The following is a 10,885-nucleotide window of genomic DNA, read 5'->3' as shown; positions in this document are numbered from 1 at the left end:
TTTTTTGTACGAACAGGAAAGAAGAGACAATTCTGTGCTCCACATGAGAAAAGAGGCATATCCTATTACATATGATTAATTACGACTAATCATATACCATATCCTAGCCTACTATGCATATAAATTCCTCGATTGGAATTGGACGGCTAGGATAGCTACGATTACCAAAGTGTCCCATGTAGAAAGTCGTTGCATTTGAAAAAGGCAAAGGAGCATGTCCTCCACCGTTTTATGAGCTAAAAAGGAGAGGGTGTTGTGTCTTCTCCCCCCAAAGACAAATTAACGTGTTTCGATATATACGAAGGAATATCTTGGGACCCACGATAATTCATATCACTACAAGAAAAATGCTACTTAGCGACGGAAATTTGCGATGATTTTTTTCCGTCGCCAATTAGCGACGGATTAGCGAGCGAAAACTATTTGTCGCTAACATTTGAAATATTTGCAAAATTAGTGATGGAAATATCTCCGTCGCTAATTAGCGAGGGATTAGCGACAATATTTTTTTGTCGCCAAAACACTACAAAAAAATGCTAATTAGCGAGGGAATTTTTCCGTCCTTAATCCGTCGCTAATTAGCGATGGATTAGGGACGAAAAAATTTCCTCGCTAATTTTCGTCCCACCTGAGGCGCGAAATTTTCCCTTCCTCCGTTCAAAATTTTTCCGCCCTTTGTTCCCCCCCTGTTCAATTTAAACCATCCCCGAAGCTCCGCTGACGACACACGCACAAAGAATCGATCCCCATGAGAAGTCGCAGATGGAGCCGCCGTAGCTTCGTCGAAGCCGAGACGTCAAGGGGGCGACGAAGAGGAGGCATTGGGGAGCCACTGCAGCCTGCCGGAGTCGAAGAGAGTGGCGACGAAGAGGTGGTTTCTGTTGGGGAGCCACTGGAGCCTGCCGAAGTCGCGAAGATCCGCGCGAAGTCGCGAAGAGCCTGCCGGAGTCGCGAAGAGCCTGCCGGAGTCGCGAAGATCCGCGCGAAGTCGCGAAGAGCCTGCCGAAGTTGCGAAGATGTCGTACTCGTTGCTCCTCCCCCTGCAGCTCGTGAAGATCCGCGCAGAGTCTCAGCTAAAGCTGAGTGCCCCCACCGTGAAGCTCTTCGGCTGGTTCTCGTGGCAGACCTGGAACTTGAAGAGAGGAGCTCCCCCCGGAACGCGCCACTATCGTGAAGCTCTTCGGCTGGTTCTCGTGGCAAACCTGGAACTTGAAGAGGAGCTTCCCCCGGATCCGCGCGGAGTCGCAGCCTACCGGAACGCGCCGGTTCTGTGAAAAAAAATTGCTCCTTGCCGGAGAACGCGCCGGCAACGAGCAATTTTTTTTTTAAAAATTTAACGATGGATTAGCGACAAATATTATCCATCGCTAATTTAAAATAGTGAAGGACTCGCGATGGATCATATCTGTCGCTAATCCGTCGCAAATTAGCGATGGACTTAGCGGCAGATAAGTTCTGGCACGGATTAGCGTCGAAAAATTCGCGATGAAAGTTTTCAGTCGCTAATCTGACGATAATCCGTCGCTAAACAGTTTAGCGACGAATTAGCGTCGGATTAGCGACGAATTTAAGTCATCGCTAATCCACAGGTTTCTTGTAGTGTATGCCAATGTTACCCGTGATGATTTTATAATAAAATAACATATTAAAAAAGTAGATATGCATTTGACAAAAATGTCCTCCCAAAAAATAGATATCTGTTTGACGAAAATGTCCTCCCATAAATAACTTTTCATATTCTTGCGACTCTTATCATTGCTTGAGTCGGAGCCCATCGGCTCCTTCAAGGGGACAGTGCCTGAGCTAAAGTTTGTGAAGCATATTCTCAAGAGTGCACCATTGTTAGAGTCTCTAAGAATCAGTCTCAATCCGAGAAAAATGGTGTAGTGGGCTACCATTACTAATGATCTTGTTTGCTTGGAGATGATGTATCCTCAACTGCACATAGAATCACTTTGCAACAAGAAATGAACTCGACGATGAATGTTCTGGATCACCCTTTGACAACGCACCATCTGCTGTAATAGAAACTTCCTTTGACTACACACATTTTGTCGTCGTCTGCTGTCGTCGAAGCATCCTTTGTCATCGCCTGCTGTCGTCGAAGCATCCTTTGTCATCGCCTGCTGTCGTCGAAGCACCATTTGTCATCGTCTGCTTGTGAGAAATAGTTGAACTAATAAAGGAATCAACATTCTGTCTATTGTTCATCATGATACCAGGGTGCAAGCGTCGAATTAAGTAGACAAATAATAGTGATTTACAGAAGAGATAATGGTGGCAACGTCAAACTGAGTAGGCAGAAAGAAGCAATTTATAAAATAGATCATATTAGAGAGTATCAATTTACATTAGAAATCAGATCAAAGAGTAATAGTTTATAGTAAAAATCAAATCAGAGAGTAGCGATTTACAGTAGAAATCAGATAAGAGAATAATGATTTATAGTAGAAATTATATTAGAGAGTAGCGTTTTGCAGTAGAAATCAGATCAGAGAGTAGCGATTTACAGTGAAAATCAAATCAGAGAGTAACGATTTACAATAGAAATCAGATCAGAGAGTAGCGATTTACAGTGAAAATCAGATCAGAGAGTAACGATTTATAGTAGAAATCAGATCATAGTGTATACACTAATGTTAATATGTTGTGCGAGTTTTGTGAGCATTTGTTGGGATTTAGAAATGTTTTAGGTTTATACACTAATGTTTAAGGTTTACTAGGTTCTCAATGAATGGGTTGTCTTTTGCGGAAGAGCAATTGGCAATCTTTGATGTAGAGGCATCTAAGTTGTATGAACAACTGTATAAGAAAAGACTTCATGATTGCAAATAATTTTAGTGGCTATCAACAAAGTCCAACGATTGAGAGGTTGCTATCGGTAAAAGGTTTAATAATGTCGATCATTGTCATGAATTTCTGAAAGATCATGTGATCATGAATAATTATAAAACAAAATTCAAGAAGAGCTGCAACAACAGAGTAATTGTTGTATGCACACAAAAGAACCAACAAACTAAAATTGATTGCACCTAGAGGATCCATTGCACAAAGGTGCGAGAAGCAACGTTCTTTCAAGTGAAGAAGAATGAAAGCGAGCATACATGCGGTGGATCATTGAACAACCTAATAGTAGAAAATGTCTTCCAATTGAGTTTCATGTAATATTCATGGATGGTTGCACGATAACCCAAAGATGAATCAAAGAGAAATCATGAATGACATGTCACTAGAAAGGTGTGGAGCTTAGTTATAAACAAGCATGACGTGAACGAGAAGTAGGTAGGGTGGAGATATTTGGTTCATTCGAAGACTCCTTCAGGTTGCTTTCCGCCTATTGCCATCATTTAAAGATGATTAACCGATGATCGAGGGCGGTTATTGAGAACGATACACGAAATTGATTTACGTACTTGTTCTTATTTTTCTGTCCATGCATCGATGGGTTTATTAAAAGATGCTATTCAATTTTTCTACTAGATGATACATTGTTAAAAAGAAAAATATATTGGCATATTATTGTCGGCCCATAGTATTAATCTTCATGGTCAGATGTTTTTGGTTGTCTTTGCAGTTGTGGATAGGGAGTTAAAGGATTCATGAGCATGGTTTTGTCACACTTAAAACGACAATTGGATCACTGCGACGTTGGTAATAAGATTTTGTTTTATAATTTGAAGAAACATTACCCGACAAAAAGAGACTTAGTCATTCTGCCATACCTGTGGTTGTCGTACCAGCAGCATAAAACTCCAAAGCTATGACCCACCCCTGGGGCCTATGCTGTGCGTAGGCTTAGGCAAAGGGTGACGCCCATGAGAATCAAACCATGACCTCCGGTTTAGCAGCCAACGCCCCCATCCCACTGCACCAAGCCGTAGGGTAACAATTAACAAAGGGAGAGCATGACCAAAATTGCCCGATATTACCAAGAAAAACAATGCTGACAGAATAAACCAGAGGCAACTAATTGGCCTTATCATCAATGATGGAGATATTTAAAACTAACATGCATGCTGTCAATATTTGTCAAAACAGAAACCCAGATAACTTATGTACGTTTGTTACATACCAAAGTTATACAGGGGGGTATCATGATGCATCAAGTCACCTGAATCTCAGCTACTTGACTGGTTTTGGCGAAAAAAAAAAGGCCCAAGTGTGAAAACAGATTGGGGTAGCCAGAAAAGGCAGGAGTAATGGGTTTCTTTGACACTAATGTGAGGGTCTCGCTGGTTTTGGCCATCTGCCTGCCTATTAAACAAATTACAAAAACAGTTTAAAAATTACAAAATAACTTTTTTCTTATTTACAAATACAGCTTAACTTTTGAAATATTACAAACAGACACCTAACCAAGCCGTGCACAGCATACCACAAGCAGCAATAACGTAATCAAAATTTAGATTAATTGAAGACTAGAAATTTCAGAAGCAGACATTTCACATAGCATATACAAATCCACCTCCACCATCATTTTCAAAACACCAAAAAAGAATGCTATCACATTCAGCATCAACATCAGTGTCATCATCCCCATCATATTAATTATCAACACAGATGTGTTTGTGCAAACATCATCATCATCATCAATATTTATATCATAACCACAACTATTACCATCAAGCGTATTTTTTTAATAAATCCGATCATTGTCACTATCATAAAATTTTCACCCAGGTATCACCATCTTCATCTGACCAGGCTTTAAGATTTGTTGCATTGAAGAAGGGGTTCACTATTGAACCTCTCGAAAATTAATTAACTAGTTTGCAGTTCCAAGAGAGTACCCATTTTTCATGCATTTCATGCAGTATCACCATCTAAGGTAGGTGAAAAGCGTGTTTTATAGAAATTCCCTTTAGAAGTGTGATGCTCTTCACTTTCAAAATTTCATGAGAACCACATTAATTCTTTCATGCTTCTCTTATGCTTTTCACATGCTTGGCCCATGCTTCCCTACAAACTTCCTATATATTTTTCTTGCAATTTTTTTCATGTTTTTTATATGCATATTTTCATGTTTTTTATATGCATATTTTCATGCTTTCATTCACTTTCAAAATTTCATGAGAACCACATTAATTCTTTCATGCTTCTCTTATGCTTTTCACATGCTTGGCCCATGCTTCCCTACAAACTTCCTATATATTTTTCTTGCAATTTTTTTCATGTTTTTTATATGCATATTTTCATGTTTTTTATATGCATATTTTCATGCTTTCATTCACTTTCATATATTTAATATAGAGTTCAGATATATGTACTATTCAAAATTTTAATGGCTTATTTAACAAACTAAATTGTATGTATTGAACATTAAAAAAATGTAATGTATTTGATGAAATTGAGAATTTCAAAAATTTAATGTAACAACATTATTTTTTTCTTACTTCTTGGTTTGACCTAAACCTATGTTGCATTTAAATACTTTATATGATATTTAATATTTTATTAAAAGTAAACTAAATATGCACTCGTTTGTATAAAATATGACCAACTTTATACTAGTTTCATAATTGTGATCAATGTAATCATAGACTTAATAAAAAATACTAATTCCTGATATATATATATATATATATATATATATCACGTTTCCTATTTCACTTGAACTTTAGAAAGTCTCATTTCTTGCTTCTGTTTTCCTACACGATCCAAAGTGAGGTTCTTAAAATAAAAAAGCCACATGGAACTGTCGAGTTAGCTTTTTGATGGATTTGTGCTAATCTTAGGATTTGAATTCTAGACCTATTACTTGCAAGCAAAGCACTTAACCAAACCCAAGCTTGTTGGTTCAGGTCATGGTATTTAATTGGACTTGAATGGTTACATGTTCTAATGATAAAGTAAAGATTAGTTATCATTTGGAGAAAAAAAAGTAGAGCACAATTAAGTATTGCGGGATGGGTTTTTTCCCCGATTAGTAGAGTCCATGAGAGGCGGACTTATACCTCTCTAGGCTATTTGCAGTCTAGATTAGTATCCAACTTGCCAGGCTGGTAAAAGGTCCAAATACCAAAACATGGTCCATGTTATACTTATCTAGGTTAAGATCCAAAAGACCATGCTAGTAAAGGGTCCAAATACTGAATCCTTGACCATGTCATGCTTCAATGGGTTTATGTACATGTCGGACCCAAAGTCTGACCCATCCTAGTTAATGATGTTCCCCTTTTCTAGGCCTGAAAAAATTTCCAACTTGGCCTGAATCCAACCTAAACGACCCTCCAGGGCATGGTTTAGGTCCACACCAAGCATAGATCATCGCTGAGTTTAAATGGATCTTAGTAATCGAGTTCATGTCTTGGACCTAACCCTACCCTAAACTGGATGAATTTGGATCTGGGTCAACAATGCCCAAAACAGCCTGATGCGACCTAACAAGCATTTTGATTCTTTGAAAATCAAGTCAGGGTATAAGAACTAGGGGTTCCAGATCCAAGACAGTATAATTCCAACCCAAGATCCTAGAAAATTGGATCTATATACAAAGTTGTTGGCCAACATTATGAAAAAAAACTGCATTTGTTTATTAAAAAAGTGTTTGGAAATAGTTTTTGCTGTGGTTATGCATCAATAGTGCCATGACAGTGCAACTTAACCGTCTAGATCTCGCATTCGTACCCCATCAGTCATTATCGTAAGAATTAAGCTTTCTTTGCCGGCATTCTGAAAAAGATAGCCACATCTCCTTTTTCAGTTTTCAAACTTATTAGAAGAAAAAAAAGAAGCCTGTTTTAAATGATTGTTAGTTACTATCATGCATCAATTATGTCACTAAACCCATTTGATGCTAAACCGTGTGCTAATTGAGTTTTTTTAGCTTCTCCAGTGCTTTTTATGTGGTTCTGGCCCCATAAACGAGTTGGGCATGGTCGATTTACTAAGAATCCACATATGGATCATTACTTTTCGCTGAAAAAATGATGTTTGGAACCTCAAAAATTTACAAAGATTTTGGACAGTTGATTTTTAGAACTTTATAAAAACCCACCTATGTGTTGGAATCAAACACTTCAAGAGTTGATCCCTATAAAATCAAGTACATAGATCACATCTGTACGGTCAGAATAAAAAAAAAAAGAGGCTCAGAAAACTTATTTGGCATGCGATTTAGCACCTCTCTCTCTCTCTCTCTCTCTCTCTCTCTCTCTCTCTCTATATATATATATATATATATATATATATATATATATATATATATATATATATATATATATATATATATATATATATATATATATATATATATATATATATATATATATATATATATATCTGTGTGTGTGTCTGTCTTGCATCAAGTTGAAGGCCCAGGATTGAATCTCACCAGTGCATAAAGGTTGTCTTTGCTTTATCATGGTTGGGTAAGACCGAGTGGACATATCCTCAACCCAGAGTTCTACCTTGCTGAAAGGAAGACCCATTAAGTTATTGGGTTCTCAATGAGGGTTCTTTCATATTATATATATATATATATATATATATATATATATATATATATATATATATATATATATATATATATATATATATATATATATAGGTGTCTGACGCTTTTTGTGCCTACCAAGCTTGATAGGGTTTTCAGCTTGTTTTTAAAAAATCTGACCCTAAAGATGTGTTCTGGATTATCAATTTGCTAGAAATCACACTTGGATCATGTTTTTTTGAAAAAAAAAAGAATTTTTAAGTATTGAATATTTTTAAAATTATAGACCGTTGATTTTTGAATCTTATAAAAACCTAACTTGGTGTTGAAATGGGATGATCCAAAAGTCCATTCCCACAAAATCAAACAATTAGATCACATTTGTATGATCAGATTTTAGGAAAAATAGAAACAATTTTTCCAAAGCTCGGTAGGCACGTAGTAAGCACAAAAAAGTGTTAGAGACATATATATATATATATATATATATATATATATATATATATATATATATATAGTGCATGATCAGCTTGTTTTTCAAAAATCTGACTGCATGAATGATTTACTAGGAAATCACACTTGGATCATTTTTTTTTTGAGAAAAAAGATGACTTTTTAAGCATTGAATATTTTTAAAATTGTAGTCATTTGATTTTTGAATCTTATAAAAACCTAACTTGGTGTTAGAATCGAAGGATCCAAAAGTCGATTCCCATAAAATCAAGCATGTAGATCACATCTATATGGTCAAATTTTAGAAACAATCTCTCCAAGGCTCTCTCTCTCTCTTCTCTCTCTCTATGAGAGAGAGAGAGAGATTAAAAAATGAACTTGGGCCAGATCCTACCGGATCTGAATTCAAATACAAAATGAAAACAATAGATCCAAATCTGAATCCAAAATACAAGTGATAATTCTGGATCCAGAAAAAATAGAAAACAAGCTATTTACATGTAAAAGATGAAATCTGATTGGGTTTTAATTCAAATCAAATCCAGATCCAACTTAATAAACTTAACCAATCAAAAAATAATCTGATTAAACAGATCCAAATCTGATCTGAATGCACATTCAGGTTTTACTTTAAAGGATTCAAATCCAGAAACATGCTAAACTAGGATCAGATATCCAACCACGTCATATCCATTTACAGTTCTAGAGTTACCCCATCCAAAGTCGAGCTTACTTTTAAAAAGTGACAAAAGATCATTTGAACGTTACATCGACAAGACGTGATTTATATAGTATACGGTTAGTGAGAATAGACGCTTGAATCATCTGATTATGACATGTAGGTACGACTTTATGCCCTTGAAAAAATCAATGGTGTACAATATGTGATATTTTCTTGGCTCATAAAAGCATTTTTTTTTATCGAAGTAACACATTTCAAGAGCCAAATTCTAGCATTTGGACCATGAGGTTCAATTGGATTGACACAATCCACGGCAATAATTTTTAGCCCATTTAAACAGTCAGGTCAACTTGAGCAAACATTAAGCTCTATAGTCAAGGGAGACACCTCGGGGTTTGAACCTAAGACCCTTTGGTTATGATAGTGCATCATCAATCATGTCATACTCTCTAGATTCTCAAACAAAACGTTTGCAAGCATTTGTAATGTTCTGCCCCAAAGGGGTTTGGTGTAGTGGGATGAGACTTAGGCTGCTAGGCAGGTGGTCTGGGTTCAAATCCCATGAGTGTCACCCCCTTCGAAGTGTGTCGACTCCCTGAGGGGAAGGAGTAAGCCTACAGAGTTTTACGCTGTCAGGACAGTGACCATAAGTACGGCAGGCAGAGCCAGTGCGGCTAGGTCTCTGGTCCTGGGATGGTTTCTGTGTAAATATAAAAAAAAGAAATCATTTTTAATGTCTTAAACTTAAGAAACTGTTCAAGGCTTCCCATATATCCTTTACGTTTGGTCCAGTGCTTCCCAAAACTTCAAGTTTTCAAACTTTTAACCAAGCAATAACCTATATATGCAGTTTTTTCCCAAAGCAGGTCCCAAGCTTAGGGATGGAACCAAAATACTTGAACAGAGGTCACTTTGGCAACTTTGACAAGCATGCAGCTGACCTCATGCCAAATGCACGTACGTTTCTTCCATTGTGGACAGAACTTTATAAATACTCTCCATGTGTTACTTGTGATATCCTGTGCTACATTTAACCTTTTATGGCAGCTGCCACCAGGCCACCACATTAAAGTTATTGCCTTTTTTCCCCCCCTAATTAAAGTTATTCAGACCCAAAAACTGAATTGTCATCATAGAGATACTAATCATTTGGTTCAGTTCTTACACATGCCAACCATGTCTACTCCTACCCTGGTGTGCCTTCTCCTTATCTCTGTCTTCTTTTCTCCTTTCTTGGTGCATGTCAATGGTGACATAGAGTTCATACACAAGACATGCAACCAAACACTTGATTACAACTTCTGCTTGACTACACTCCAGGCAGACAAGAGGAGCTACAACGCAGATCTAACTGGTCTAGACACCATTGTGATGAAACTTGGTATCAAGAATGCAACATCTACCCTATCATACATCACCAAATTGCTCAAGAAGAAGCCTCATCCTTACACCAAAGCATGCCTCCAAGATTGCCAAGAACTGTATTTGGACTCGATCGATGCGCTCAAGTCTGCTATCTCTGATTTGAAGGTAAAGGCCTATAGAGATGTGAACATCAAGCTATCGGCTGTTATGACGGATGCTGACACTTGTGAATCCCAGTTCACAGAGGGGCCTGGATTGGTGAGTGTGTCACCTCTGACCAAGCAAAATCAGGATCTAACAGAGCTTGGGAGTCTTGGTCTAGTCATCCTCAAACTCATAACTGAATAGATTGAATGTTGGTGTGGGAATGCATGTGATGTCCTGCTTCTGTTGATGTGAGAAATTGGTGTTGCTCTCCTTGCTACATACAAGTTGTGTGGCTGTGCCAATTCTTTGTATTTGAATAAAAGATAAAAAGTAAACTATTCAAGATTTCCTTTTTCTTTCCTACCCCTCCTAACAATCCTTGATGTTATTGGTTAACAAGGAAGTAAAATCTGTTATAGTATTATTGCTTGAAAGGCCATGGGTGATGTTCCTCAAGTTGTAGACTAAGGCTCAGGTATAGGGTCTCACCAATCAAAATTTCTTTTAATATAAAAAAAGGAAAAAGTACAATCATGGGTAAGGCTTTCAAGGGGGTAGGATCTTAACCCAAATTCATGCATCCTATCTTGAGACTATGGCAGGACCATGCAGGTATAAGTCACAGTAGTATACTGGTCCAGAAGCCACAGCAGCATGTTGCAAGGAGGGAGTAGAATCATCCACCCAATTGCGCTTGGAGAAGGGGAGACAACAGGTTGAAACGGCTGCAAGGAGAAAGATAATACTGGTCAGGTGGGAATAATAGAAATTCTGCAGTCTTATCGAGTATAGGAAAAAGCTGA

The 10,885-nt window shown here is 37.5% G+C and overlaps 1 pseudogene; it reads left to right on the top strand.

The window, feature by feature from the left end:
• The first annotated feature begins 1,710 nt into the window (after window positions 1-1,710).
• LOC149822029 (putative invertase inhibitor) lies at window positions 1,711-10,393 on the top strand (annotated as a pseudogene).
• Window positions 10,394-10,885: the final 492 nt, after the last annotated feature.

This window comes from Nuphar pumila, chromosome 11 (assembly GCF_984573655.1).
Source record: "Nuphar pumila chromosome 11, dmNupPumi1.hap1.1, whole genome shotgun sequence".
NCBI classification, from domain to species: Eukaryota; Viridiplantae; Streptophyta; class Magnoliopsida; order Nymphaeales; family Nymphaeaceae; genus Nuphar; species Nuphar pumila.
This window is presented reverse-complemented; position numbering and strand designations above follow the sequence as displayed.